This window comes from Phasianus colchicus, chromosome 1, assembly GCF_987193195.1.
Source record: "Phasianus colchicus chromosome 1, bPhaCol1.hap1.1, whole genome shotgun sequence".
NCBI classification, from domain to species: Eukaryota; Metazoa; Chordata; class Aves; order Galliformes; family Phasianidae; genus Phasianus; species Phasianus colchicus.
The window spans coordinates 26,884,168-26,899,251 of record NC_143436.1 but is presented as its reverse complement, the minus strand read 5'-3'; the positions used below and the strand labels follow the sequence as shown (position 1 = coordinate 26,899,251).

Sequence of the window (15,084 nt, the reverse complement as noted above, 5' to 3'; positions counted from 1 at the left end):
ATTGAATTTTAAAATGGTGTGTTCCTACACTTTCTGTGTTTTGTTTTCTGTTATCTTTCTCTTTTAGTTCTTATCCTGGAATCTGTGGTTTGAAACAGAAGCAATAAAAGTTGCCAGAGATTGTTATTGTTTCCTCATTATAAACCAATGTATGTGTATATCACTAAGTGAAAAATCTTCTAATATAATTGTATAAGGCACTTGTTGATTGACTGTAGGGTGCAACAGCTGATTTTTTATTTTATTTTTTATTTTTTATTTTTTTTTAATAATATAAAGTATCTTTTAAAGGATTTTACCTGAGAAAATTTTGGAATTTTGATGATTTTAACTACAAATGAAACTGTGGTAGTGCACTTTGACTTCATGTACTAACTAGCCAAACAGCACGAGTCACCTGTTGCTTTGTGATTCTCTGCACATATGACAGCACGGAGGTGCATGAGCAACACTGAATTTATACTTGTATTGGAATTAACATTTAATACCAACTGAAATCCCTCTATTTTACACTTCAATGCTTGAAAAAGAAGAAATAAAATTAACCATAGTATTTTTGGTCAGAGCTTATTGACTTCAGCAATGAAAGAGATTAAAAATATATTGCAAATATTCTTTCTTTTTTGCTGTGTGTCAGTGAACACAGTTTTATTGCCTAGCACGTGATGTAATAAAATTTAATTTATCACCAAAATTCATTTGTTTGCTTTGTGATTAATGCAGACATCAAACATATTAAAATATATTTTATGTGAATTAGTTGGGTTAAAGTTTAAGTAAATTATATATATATTATATCATCAAGAAAATGATTGATAGGTTCATGATAAAAATAAGTGGATAAGATGCGGGGAAAAAGAAAAAAAGGAAGGGTAGGTATGACGTTTTTTGGGTAATCTTCATATAAGCTTTCAAATGCAAGAATTTTCCTGAGCAGATTTGAATGCTGCTATTACTGCTCACTACTGAAACCCTTTAAAAATAATGTAAAATCTGCTGAACTTTGTATAGACTTTTTATACTGACATAATGGGCTTGATTCTGTGTCCTGCAAATCTGAGATCTCCCACGAAGGCTAGCAGATATGACATGGGAGACCAGCATCCTTCTCAAGGGATGGCTGGAGTCCAGCTGCTGCCTTGGGCTTCCTGGGAAACCCTGCTTATGGATCTATGGAATTATGGAGAGAAGGGATGTTTACTGCTCCTTGTAATGCAACAATTGTTTTCTTCTTTTAATGGTTGTCTTGAATCATTAGAAAGGTTCCTACAGAGTTTTTTGAATCCACAATTTAAAATTGTTCTGCAGAAATCAGAGGGAATTTCATTACTGAAGGTTAGTTGAGTTAGGTCAGTCCTGAATTAGCCTGGGAATCTCTTCCACCTGGTAGTATTTCAGAAAGTGCTTCTTATACTAAAACATTTAGTGGTAACATTACATGAAATTAAATTTATTTTAGTATTTCATTGGAAATCTTCAATTGCTTTAAATCAAGGACATTTAAAATTTCCTACAGGCAGTATAGAACTACTGCAGCACAAGACCTTCCAGTGACTGCTGGCAGGCAGTTGTCCAAAGGTCCTTTTACAATACAGTGCAGGGCAGCAGGGTCATATTTAAATAAATGTTTCATGACATCAGAAAGTCCTGCCTTTAATCTCTTTTACTTTACCTTTGACACCAGCATACTGATGATCGTCTGTACCCTGCGTTGTAACATTTTCTCTGATTATTCTTTCATTACTTCAATTATTTTCTTCCTCTCCATCCATCTGCCTTCCCATCTTTAATCCTGTCTCCTGCTTATATTACTTGATTCTTCAGCTGCTTGTGCTCTTCCTGTTGTCACTGCATAAGGCTCCTGATAAGGGCAGGTGGAAAAGCTGCTGTGAGTAGCATCTGAAGTGCATCTGCTGTGGTGTGACAGACCAGCTGCATGCTTCAAATAACAACTGAGTTGATCTCATTTATTTACTGTACTGGAATTGCATTTGTCCTTGTGCTTGCATGACCATATGAGTATGCAGAGCTATCGCAAAGCAGTAAGAGCCTGCAGTCCAGGATGCTCTGGTAAAAGCACTTTCCTCCAGCACTTACCTGTGCTTTCCTTCCTTTCCCATCCTGCTGGGTACATACCTTGGCTTCCACAGCATACTCAGTGTCCTCTTATGCCTTTTGCTCTTTACTTCTGTTGCCATTTATCCTGTTTTATATCCTGATTTTTTTCCTATTTATTCTAGGAAATTTGTGAAACTTGTAATCAAAAGTGTTGTATTTTTCTAGGCTTTTGGCTGAAAGGAGAAACAAAAGCTTAGATGCTCCTTTTAAATCTACTGACGTTGTCCTGCCAAGAGAGTTGCAGGCTCTTTCCTGTATATATTGATGTGCACATATTCTTTGCTCTAGCATCTACGAAGTTCTCTAGTGTGAGCTTTAGGTGCACTGGTCTGTAGTTCATTGAATCTACTCTAGTTTTTTTTTTGATTGATTTCATATCCTCCACCTTCTGTTGATATCAAGGCAATTGAAGCAAACGTTTGTCAGCTGTTGTTAGTTCAGCTATTTCATATTCATGTTCCTGTAGAGCTCTTGATGGGACACACCAGTGAAGTGATTTGTTAGAGCTTGATTTGTTATCTTGCTCTAATCTTCTCTAATGACACTTCAGTTTAAGACAGAACTTCTCATGTATCTCTGTAAGGAAGGAGTCTGGCCTGGTAACTTCTCAGGTCTCCTCTACAGCAGATGAAAAAACAATAGTCTTTGGTGGATCTTTCCTCTTCTAGTGATGGATATGGGCTCCCAGGGGGCTCCCAGTGTATGGCCAGCCCCTCACTGGGCCTGATCCTGACCCCCCAGCCCTAGCCTGTCTCTATGAAGGTGACTGTTCCCTGGGCTGTGTCTGCCCTTGCTGCCCCTGTCCTGCCCTGCTCCCTGGCTGTGGATGACCAGGTCCTGCCCTGCTGGCCCCATGCACAGCCCCCTCCCCCCACCCCTTCCTGGACCACTGCCCATGTGTAAATGCCAGCACTTACAGCTCTCTGTCATGTTATTTTTATATCTAAGCCTTCCAGATGCTACCATCCTCTCTCTTTTCCTTGCTTGGACTCAACTTAGGTTTTTTCTCTTTTTTTAGAAGGATACCATCTTTTTTCTAATAACCTCCTTTATCCTGCTTTTTCAAGTCAGCTCTTTTCTCTTGATTTCCTCAGTCTTTTTTGGTAGCTTGCATGCATTTCTTCTGACCTTGTACAAGGTGTCTTCAGTCACTCTCTGTGCCTTCTCTAAAGATGTGAATCCTTTAGTTGTCCATTTTTTCTTCCTTATAACAAGCTTAGTCATTTTTATTCAGCGACCCTGTTTGAAATAGCAGTACTTTTTTTTTTTTCTTTTTTTTTCTTTTGTCATCTCTTCAAAGATGTGCATTCTAATCTACATTGAAGGAGTTATTGTCTGTGGCTGGAAATTTACTTCAGGTCATAGCCTGATGTGAGGTTTACTCTTACTAGACTGAAAATATCTAACGGTCCTAATTTTAGTCTTCCATACTGATAGGGACATGTTTCAATATTACGAAAGTGCTCAGATTCTTAAGTATCTTTAGGAATTGGCTCACAATATGGGTTATATTTATATACTTTGCCTTTCTCGTTGTCATCTCCCTTGACTATAGTTTAAGGAATATGTGTTGGTTGTTTAACATGAATAGACTGTTAAATTCCAGACAGATGTGATATTAAGAGTTGTTCTCTTATTTTCATGCAAAAGGTGCACCTTTTTATGAACTGTCATAGTAACCTGAATCACAGAATCAGAGAATTGTTTAAGTTGGAAGGAACCTCTACCTCAGGTTAATATGAGAGGTATAAGAAAATCCAACAAGTGGAAGTTGTTCTTCTTTGAGCTGTCTTATAATAAATTATATGTTTTCAGAAGAACGACAGGCATGCCTGAAGATAAAGTAAGGCATAGTATCTGTGCATGTTGGATAAATAGTTCAGAAAGCTCCATGAATATGATATTGGCTTGTGCATACTTATAAGATTAGTGTCAACATGGGTTATCTATCGTGTTAGTACAAGTCAAGCAAGTTAGATCTGCCTGAGGGGTGGTTTAGTGTGTATACCCAGCTATTCAGATGGTGCTTCTGTGAAGGTTTGGGAAGACAAAGCTGGGGAGGGATGATTTTTCCCTTGCTCTAGGCTTCCTGTTTGTTTGTACTGTATTTGTACTGCCATCATTTTCTCCAGTGTGCCTTAGTAAGTAAAGATAATCAACATTCTATTAATCTTTAGGATAAGTAAGATTTAAATGGAAAACACATCTGAGCCTATGTTCAAGCCTCCCTCCTTAGATGAGCTTTTATATATAACCTGTACATTGTCTACAGAGTGAATGGGACATTTCAGAAGTACATGATGTATTCAGTTCATGGCATCATTTTTTTTTTCCTGTCATCGGGAAACTCTTAAAGCACTAAATACTAAATTTTTAATGGATTTCTGTAAATTGTATTATTTTTTTCTTGATCTATTTCTTTGCACAGTTGCATATTGTCATTATTAATTGAGTACAGATACTTTGATAAGAAAATTCTATTTTATGAAATTTCAAGATTAATTTTAGCTGTATGGAATTTAAAGTGAAATTCTGTAAGTACATGGCATAGTTTTTGTTTAAAAAAAAAAAGTTTGAAAAAGATGCAGTTGCTGGAGATTGGCAGATCAAGAAACGTTCAGAAATTAATTATTTTTTCTGTATCAGGTAAGAACATGATTGCTTGCTCCCTCCACCATAGCACTTCTGTTTGAACACACTGATAAGAAAATCCAGCCTTCATTTGTCTAAATATTAATGTAGAGTGGCATGTAAAAATTAACTAATGAGATCAGAGTAGTATGAAGGTCTTTTCATAGGCTCATTTAATTTTGGAATGATTATAAAACATAACTGCTAATTTATTTTGCATGTTCTTGTTAATTATAATGGCATCCCGTAGTGCTCATCTAGTCATGAGCTTCTGAATATTTCTCGGTCATGGAAAATGTCCAACCCAATCCTTAGGTACAAGAAAAGAAGAGATGCACTGCTTTTTCCCTATTGGCAGTGCTTCAATCTATAAGGCAACTCCAGAAGTCACGCCTCCTATTTATTTCCGTGGAAACTATAACAGATACCAAGAGCACAAAACCACTGTTTGATAGAGCAAAGCATTATGCTACAAAATACTATTTTTAAACATAGTTACTGCCATTAGCTGTGCATTTTTGCCAGTAATGAATAAGAATCTGTATGCTGTGCTTGTAGAAATCTGCATCAGTGGAGGTGACCCACTGACACCACTGCTGAAGAAAGGCGACATTCACTGCCTCGGTGTGGTTGCATCCAGTGTTTGGTCTTCAGAAACGTTCAGCAAGCATCAGTGAATGTGAATGAGTGCCTTTTTTTTTTCCCCACGTGGAGCAATTAGATGACACATCTTTATTTCATTTGTCATCATCCATGTCAGATGCCATTTGTCAGACTGCCTCTCTGCAGCCATCTGTTGCACAGCAACAATATTCAATGGAATATTGGTGGGAAGGTTCAACCTCTACTGCCATACCAGAAACATCTGCCTCTAATATGTGAGCCATCATAATAAAACAGGAGGCATTACTTTTGGAGCAGCCATATACCTAACAAAAAAATGCTTCTTGTGTATTGAAGTAGTTTAAATATGTTGTAATCATACTGTGCATTTTTAATTATAACTTCAATGCTTTTATTTCATACTTTGAAAATATACATGTGTGCTAATGACGTATTTTGAACCAAATTTCAGAATATCCAATTGACACGGTGCAGTGTAAGTCTTGCTTTGAAGTCCTGTTATCTTATACGCCACTAAAATAACATTCAGTGTCTCTACTGAGTAATTTTTGTTTTGCTGAAGTTAGCTGTGTGTTTGGCCCCAACAATAAGCATATCTAACTATATCTGTTGCATGTGACACTCAGTCATGTTCTAAAGTTCTTCAGAGTGCTTTGGTGAGTTGACATCTTCATACAGATAGTCGCTTATAGTAGTAATGAATAATTTGATCCCATTTTACTGTATAAAAAAATGTACCTGGCTAGGCCTGAGTGAAGTAGAGACACCCTTGGTATCTGTCAAGAAGTAGAACTTTGGTGTACTTCTGTGGAGTTAGTTACATTTTTAGAAAGTACTGAAGGGCACTGACAAGCCAAGATAATGAATATAAACATGTAATCTCATATCAAAATGTTGAAATAGACACAGCATTCAAAGATATAACAGGGAATGATCTAAACATGATCAAAATGTAAGATGAGCTATACGTTGAATGCTGCAACGGAATGAAAAAGCTAAAGGAAATTGTTTGCAGCACGTGGGTACTGTACTTGTTTATTTCAGTTTCAAAGGAATGTCTCAACATAGGGGTGAATTTGGGTTTCACTTTGATTTTTTTTTAAAGATACATTTTATTGATTTCTGGCAGAGTTGTGACAATTCATGTAAATCCTGTTAGCTGTGATCCTAATGAATAATGCCTTTTATGTAAAATGTTGTTTGCAGCATGGTATGTGATAGAATTCTGCCCTAACTGTATAACACTGTTGGTGTTGAAAAAGGCATGAAAAACTTTTGTACTAGATGAATCAGCATAATTATTGCACATTTTATTGTTTTGAGAAGAATTTGATTTGGAATTCCTCCAAATTTACATTTCTAATGAGTATCTACATCCCAAATTAATTCAGCTGTTTACCCATACACTTTTCTAAGGCTTTACAAAAGTTTTTGGTCTTGCTTGTTTGACTCAAAATTTAGGGACTTGAATAAGAAGCTGAAGGTGGGTGACATATAGATTATTTTCATTCAACTGCATTCTGCTATTTACTTGATGTAAGTGTTCCTGTGTGAATAAAAAGTACTCCATCAAGCTGCTGGGAAGTTCTTGACTATACCCACTACAACTTCATTTAGAAGAGAAATTGTTAGGATACTTTTAAGATCTTGGGAAGTTTTGTGTCCTTTAAGGAGAATTCTGATGGAATTCTTAGATCCTGAAAAGTAGAAAAAATGTCCCTGTCAATATTGGATAGGCAAACAGTGATGTTCAGATCTACCTGTGATGGGCAGAGGAATGGAATGTGCTTCGTTGTTGAAGGGAGGGTAGAGAAACTCTGTTGTTCAACTGAAATAACTGAAAGGATCTAGGTCCATGTTTTAGGATGCAGACAGAAATGAAAGCAAATCAGTGTTTGTAACAGGAAAAATAAATGTTGTAAGAGGCAGCTGCCTTCATCAGGGTAGACCACATGGGAATGTAGTGTACACGAGATGGAGGCCAAGTGATGCATTTCTGAAGGTGAATATCTGTACTGGTAAAAAGGAGGTTACTAGGTGAGGCCTGCCATGTGTCTGATGCACACATCTATTGCATGTACTGTGGATATGCCTTCCTACTGTGAATGTTCTTTAATGGCATTTGAAAAATTCTAGAAAGCACATTCAAAAAGAGCAAAGATAAAATACCAATAATTGAGACTTGCAAGTGCGGTTGTTTTCATGTTAAGGCCTATTTGTAAGAGATTAATCAGAATAAAATGTTGTCTTTGATAATTTCATATAAGAAGGCTGTATCTCACCAAAATAGGTAATGTTTTAATGTATATTTTCATGTATCTTTTCTATCATGTATTGTCTTTTTTGTGGGCCAAAGCAAAATGTGACTCTTAATATGATCCAAACCAAGAAAACTGAGTATTTGGAGTAAAGGAATACAGGAGAAAAGCAAAGAAAGATACAGACATTCAAGGCCCACATAGTAATATCCGTCAACAGACAACAAATATTATTGAAGAAATGACTGCAGACTGTATTTCTGTCTAGACTTCAAGTGCAGAAGAAAATTCAGAGGTTTGGATGCATACCTGCGTGTGCAGTGGTTTAATGGGAAACAGGAGAGCAAGGTGGTCGCTTCTCTTGGTTGTCTGGACATCGCCATTTTGGATGTGGGATAACCATGTGTCAATCAAACAAAGTTTCATTGACACATATTTTACTTTCCAACAGTTTTTCAGGAATGCTGCCCATCTTCACCTCCTCATATTTGCCTTAGAATCCCTACCTGTTTTTCACATTTTCTTCTTTACTTTCTTTGCATTAAGAGAGCGTATGATTTTGTCCTCATTTCCCAGTGCTGTCCTACTGTGCAGGGGTTTCACGTAGTGTTTATTCCTCCAGCCTGTCATTCTCTGCTCTTCCTTCTTCACTTGCTCTACTACAGAGGCTGCCAGGTAGCTTTCAGTTTCCTAGGAACTTCGACCTTCCCAGCAGGTTTTGCTATACTCTACAAACAAAGGAAGAAGTTAGAACTGGAACTCTTTTAAATGTCCAAACATTTTGTAACAAAGTGTGTATTAATAATGCCAGTTGGAACACAGATTTTTTTTTTTTTTTTTTAACTGTGGGAAAGCAGTCTTCTCTTTATAAAATTCTGCATTCATTTTGCTTTTCAGTCTGCTTCTGTCTGACCTTGTCAGCAAGGGAAAATTGCCAAGAGGCACCAATGAGAGGCTACTTCAGAAGTAGCAGAGTTTCAGGCATTAAGGCTACATCCATATTAGTAAATTAAGCAGTGATTGGAAATATTTCCAGGCCCCTGCCACATTTTTGGTCTTTGCAAACTGACTTTATTCCAGAAATTTTCCAGACATTCGACTGTTTCCGTTAGACAGTTTGCATGCTAGCCCTGTATTTCGAACGGTATGTGAGTATAATGGCATAGATCTAGGCTGATCTGTGCCAGCTGATTTCAGCAAATAGAAATGTGCTCAAGCATTGCTTAATTGGGTAGTATAGATGCAGTGTCAGGAAAGTTTCTACAGACCTGTAAGGTCTTTATTCCTTCTGCCTTGCCCATCTTTCTCCCTTCAATGCAGTTTTGTAATCTCAAGCGTCCAACCTGCTCCTGTCCTTCCATCCTATCTAAAATACATATAAATCTAAATCTATTACTGTGCTGTCTCCCCCACTTCTTTACTTTCCTTCAGTGTGGACTAAACTTACTGGGAGTGATATGATATTGAATGCAATTCTTTGTCTCTAACAAACTACTCGGGGGGGTGGCTCTCTCTTGTTTGTCTTCAGGTACATAAATAATAAAAAATAGAAATAAAAAGAATAAGACTAGACTTTGAGTGATGCCTCATCTCCCCTCTGCTGCACGTCAGAGACTTGATGAATGATTGTATTTCCCGTGAACTACAGTAAATTCATTCTTTAAGCTGGCTGTATACTAAGGGAATCTTTCTCTTTAGACTTGCTCAGGATTTTACCCAAAACATTTCAGTCAAAATTGAAAGTTATAACTCCTTTTTCCTTTCAGATTACTTAAGAACCAGCTTATGTACGGTGAAAGTAATTAGGGAATGTGATAAAGCCTTTTCTATTTTGCTTTGATTAAGTGATGTCTACATAGCTGTAAATATTTTTCTCTGTCTTATCAGGATGGTGATACTGGAATTGATTTTGGACATCGCTCCAGTTCAAGGTTGAATTTAAAGATCTTTTTGAGGCTCAGAAGAAGCAGGTGAGTTACTAATCTTTTGAGAATTATATTCTGCAGCTTTTGTGGAATTGCTGTTTTTCCTCACCAGTCCATATTCAAATAGTTGCTCTCTATTGCCTCTCATTTACTGAGATGTGTGGCTACTTCTACTCTGATGACATCTTTTAGGCTTTCCCTGGCTTTTAACTGCCAACCAGAAAGAAAAACAAAAAAGTAGAACAAAAAACAACAACACAAAACCTAACAGAAAAAAGGGAACAGGGTTGTCTCAGCAAGGTCTCTGGAGCATTGGAGGAGGAGATAGGGTGCAGTGAAGAAAACTTCACTGCAAAAAGTCAGATTTTAGCTTCACCCTGCAGGGGTATTGTCATGTCCTGCCCGTGAGCTGAAAAAATCATGCCTGATGTTTTATCTAGAAGAAACGGAAAATAACAAGATTATTCCTTAAGAATCATGAACAAAGATACAGTATACAAGATCTTTTTATTTGATACAGTGTCTTTTGCATTTGCTCTTAGTCTTACTGTGGTAACGCTGTTGGAATCTCATGGTTGGCTTTTGCTATAAAAGGATTTTAGTACAGTTGGTAGAAAGAAATTAATACAGTGATTACTGAAGGTAAATTTTTGTTCCCTAAGTTGTTTACTGATGAGTGGCTAGAATGAAGGCTCACTGAATAGTTTCACTATATCATATTTGTTTAGAAAATTCTTTTGGATTATATTTGTGTAATTTTCTGCAATAATTGAGCATTTTTCAACAAAAGAAAAGATAAAACTACTAATGAATTCCTGTGCTTGTATATTCGTAGTCTGTTAAAATGGGAATGACCTCTGTTCCATTGGGAACTAGGAATATTCCATGATGTCAAAGACCATGAGTTCAAATCTTGTTTGAACTTCAATATATGTTAGCAGTCTGAACCTGCCTGTTCAGAATTGGTGTACATAGTACCACTCTGGGATTGGCATGCCTGCACTTAATACCTTGCTTTGCTCCAGACCTTCACGTATATATTGAGTGAATCAGATAAGATAAGATACGAGTTCTTTTACCTTAGAGAGATCTAGAAAGGGATATTCTGAAAGTATTTGTGGAAGATAAGAGCTTAGGTAGCCTCTAGCATCTGTTTCAGATTTTTCGTACTTGTTTAGGCAATACTGTCACATATAAGTTTCAAAATGTGCTCAACAGTTGCAACAACAGCAAACAGGCCCAACTGCTTGCCTATACACTGCTATTTCCAGAGTAAAGACGTACTATTTCTCTGCACGTGCAACAATTTGTAAGGTATTACAGACTATTTAAATACAACTGTATTCTCCTTAATAGAGCCATCTCCATGGGCTGATGGCTTGGAAGAAAAGAGAGTTCTACTAGAAGTTGATGGTGAGAATAATTAGTGTTGAAACTGCTTGTAACTAGTTTTCTGAAGTTCCACCCTCTGGGAAGAGGCGTGGGCCTTTTTAACCTCATTTGAAGCACTACCAAACAAGATGATTCTGGTACGTGGTCCTCTGTGGCTGTCTTTACCCACTGGCTAATAAGAAAGAAAATTCCTTTCTTCTGAATTAATTTCACCTTTTTCCAATGAGCTTAGATATAGGCCTGAAGGGTACAGCATGACTGTGGTGGAAAAAAAGGGAAAGATACAGTTTGAACTTAGTGTATTGTAAATCAGAGGATATAGAGCACTGAAAACTGTAGACTTTGATCGTGTAGAAATTTGTGTATGGTTATATGTTAATATGTAGCAGTGTATTTACAAAAGAGTGTTTTTTCTTATATTACCCAGTGGAGAAACCAGTGAAAAGGTTCAGATTCTTTGCTTTCTAACTGGTGGTGCAAGCATGACTGTATTCCTGTTATATATTAATACGCATGTGTCGGAAAGGTGTAAGACAGACCATGTCTATGAAGAAATAGTACTTTGGAGAACTGTTTGTTTTGATAGAAATGTACTTATTTTAATAAAGTGTGTTGTATCTGAAACCTGATGAGCCAAACAGATTTTTTTTGAGAATGTTTTTCTGGAAATTGACTGTTTTTGGTACCAAATAATGTCAGAAATGCAGTAGTACTGACTTGTGCATCTATGATAGCTTGGCAGTATCATTTTATTGAATTCCAATATGTCTGGAACTTAAGGCATATGGAGGAAAATAATGTTACTCTGTTTCCTCCATTATTTTCTTCCATAACTTGAAGTTAAGTTCAATCTATAAAAGTGCTTTCTGTAAAGAAAGCCAAAGTCTTTTTTGGCTTCTTCAGCAATGGTCTCTATTTTTTGCAGTACGTGAAAGCGGGAAGGGAATGTTTTTGTAGTCCGTGAGGAAATAGTAGTAAATTCTGACTACTGATTCTTCAGTGTATCATACAGGGTTGATACTTTTTTATGGCAGGATATGGTGTCTCTGCACTGACTGAAAGCTACGATTCAGTCATGAGAGTAGTGATACAAATACAAAAAAAAACAAAAACAAAAACAAAATTGAGTTCACGAGTAAATTTTTATTAGCATAGAGACATCTGTTTTTTCTACTCTGTCTTTAAACCACTTGAGACTTCAGGAGGAACATCTAGAAAACTGAATTAGAGTAGGAGAAGCTGAAACAAAGACAAAGATCCATACTGGGAAAAAATGTTCTGATTTTTAAGTGATGACTTAAATTGACACTGAGATGATTAGTTAACCAGTTACTTCTGGACTTTCAGAGTTAATTAGGCTTTGAAGAAGAAGCTGGGGTAATTTTCTAAATATTTTCTATATTTTTTTGTGTTAGTGAACTGAATTGTAGATATAGAATTAATTATTATTGAATTGATCTAACTCTTTGTGCTGTATTGGCAATTTGTAGAAAGAGACACGGTGCTGATTCCTGGCTTTTTCTTATGCTATAGGACATTACACTTATGACTTGTGTATACTTATTGTATATGTATGCATTTTGTTTGCCTACTAAATGTTCAGTCTTTCTCTTGGTGTTTATTTTGCATAGGACAAAAATACAATTTTGTATTACAGTATTGTCAGGTTAGTAGGAAGATACAGACAGTTGTCTTGCAGCTGAACTTGAATTCTCTCAAGAGGTATGGGAGGACATATTGCTGGTGATCATGTCACAATGCCTGAGGTGTGAAACATTTGATGCCAGTGAATCATCCAAGTCATTCCATCAGCCTGGTGGTGGGTTGGCATTGCCTATGTTCATGACAAAGGCTAAAGCCTTCCACATGTCTGGTCAGAGGGCAGAAGTGAAGGAGAGGAAGAAATACAGCATAATGCTGAAAGGAAAATACAGTGTCTGCTTTCCAAAAAGTAACTGGATGTGGGCTGGTGGGTTTTTACCAGGAAGTCTGAAACAATCAGTGCTTTACTTTTTAAAGGAGTAGATACTGATTGTTGGGGAATTTTGAATGATCCGTCCAGAATTATTATTAATAGCTGTAAATTACTGATTTGGGAGAGCCTGAATGCAATGTAAATGAAGTCAACTTCTGCCAAAATGTAGTTGATAGAATTGAATTCATGGTCTCAAACTAGAGGTGTTAGATTTTTTGCTATGATTATACAAAGTATCAAACCATGTATTTAAGCTGGCTGGCTTTTCAGTTCAGCTGAACATTAAGTACAGTCTAAATGGTCTGGTTTGCTGGGAAGAGCACTATTATAATAATCTGCTTTTTACAGCCCATATCAAATATGAACTTGCATCACTTACTACAAAGTTTGTGCTTTGGGAGATATTTTCACAGCATCTAGGAGTGATACCCCACATTTCTTGGAATTAGTCCTTAATGATACCATCTTTAGAAAATGAGCTTTTGCTCAAATACACTGATTATTTTGTGGTTTCCATCATAGAAAATTTTAGGGAAAAGCTAGCTGAAATCTGACATTTTTTTCTAGTAATTTTATGACAGAGAGAGAGATGGTATGCATCTTAATAATTTTGTGCTTCTTTTTTTTCTGTGGTATGAATAAGAGAGGTGAGAACTCTTAATTTCTAAGTGAACTGAATGCAGGTTTCTAAATGTGGCCTGCTTGAGAACAGAGGACCATTACTGTAGTTGTCATGTAAAATAAAGTTGGAGTCTGAATCTCCTTTTTAGCTGTCAGCTTTATTAAGGAGCTACTGGTGTGTTGAGCTAGGCACACACATTATATAAGCAGTGTGTGGTAGTGTCTAGGGAGAATTTTCTCTCTCTTCTCTGCTGCTTTATTAGGTCTCTCTCACTCATTCGCTGTTGCCCTGTCTTACTCCAGATTTCTGGCTGCAACTCACAGCACAGTAGGTCTAATGTAGATTGACGCCTTTGCTAGAGGACTGATTGAAACTTGTGTCTCATAGTTGCTAATGCTCACTCAACCATTTTATTGAAGATAAAGTAAATAAAATAGATTGCCATATGAGAATTCTCTTGAAATCAAATGGAATAATTTGACAGGTTTAAGCCCATGAAAAAGCCTAAGCATTGAAGCAGATGGGAATGCTTTTTTATGCACAATATACCAGGATAAGGTGCCTGCTGGCTTGATGTTAAACTGTTAATGTTTTTTTTCTTTTACCAAAAGTCTAATTGCTGGAAATAGTATAATCATTTCCAGTGAAATTTCCATTGTTCTTTAAATTGTTACTTCTCTCAAATAGACAGATTTTCACTTAAAAAAAAAAAAAAAAATCTAGAGTAATGGCTATACAGATTTTCTTATTGCTTCTTTAAGAGACTGGTGATGATCATGTTGATGACTGAGGTGTGAAACGTTTGATGCCAGTGAATCATCGAAGTCATCAGCTAGATAATGGCTTGGCATTAACTGCCCACGAAGAAGGATAAGCCTTGTGCACGTTTGGTCAGAAAGCAAACCAGAGATGGATCACCAGTCTCTTAAAATTTAATTTTAAAGCCATACGGTGTGGTACTACTTCTAGAGTGCATTCCAAGATCCTCAAGATTAACTAAGGTTGAGTTTATTAGTTGATAAAAATGATTTTGTGAAATAATGCAAAGTACATTGTTAATTTTATGGGTTTTAATAATTAAGTAACTAATTTAGAAAATTACATTTAAAGCTGCTAAAATAGATTCTAACAATCCTAAAAATATGTATGAAATAGAATAGTACATTAAAGATAAGAACTGCTACAGCTGTTGTGCCTAACTATTTAGGATGATGTTCAACAAAACCCAAATATTTGATTTTTAATTTTATAAAGAGTTGCTGTAGATGAGTAGTGCAGTGTGTCCATGTTATTTTTAGAAAAAAGATGATACATAATAAGCAAGGTAAGCTGAAAAAGGTAATATTTACCTCTTACTCCTATATCTGGTTGACAATAGGTATTGGTTTTTTTTTTAGTTGCACCAACAGGTGTGTGACTAGAAGTAGTATCATAGAAGTTGTTATTTGAACCACTGGTTCAACAAAACAAGGCACTTGAACTTCAGTTTAATACAATAAAATATTTAAAGTATACTTTATTTTTTTGAAGTTCAACCAT

At 36.3% G+C, this 15,084-nt stretch overlaps 1 protein-coding gene across 13 annotated transcripts in view; it reads left to right on the top strand.

Moving 5' to 3' along the window:
- Window positions 1-15,084, top strand: part of FOXP2 (forkhead box P2) — a 414,481-nt gene that overhangs the window by 116,612 nt on the left and 282,785 nt on the right. For all 13 annotated transcript variants that reach the window (XM_090137455.1, XM_090137453.1, XM_090137439.1 and 10 more), the window contains exon 3: window positions 9,519-9,601. The gene's annotated coding sequence lies outside the window, so the exon portion shown is untranslated. The remainder of the gene's footprint in view (window positions 1-9,518; window positions 9,602-15,084) is intronic.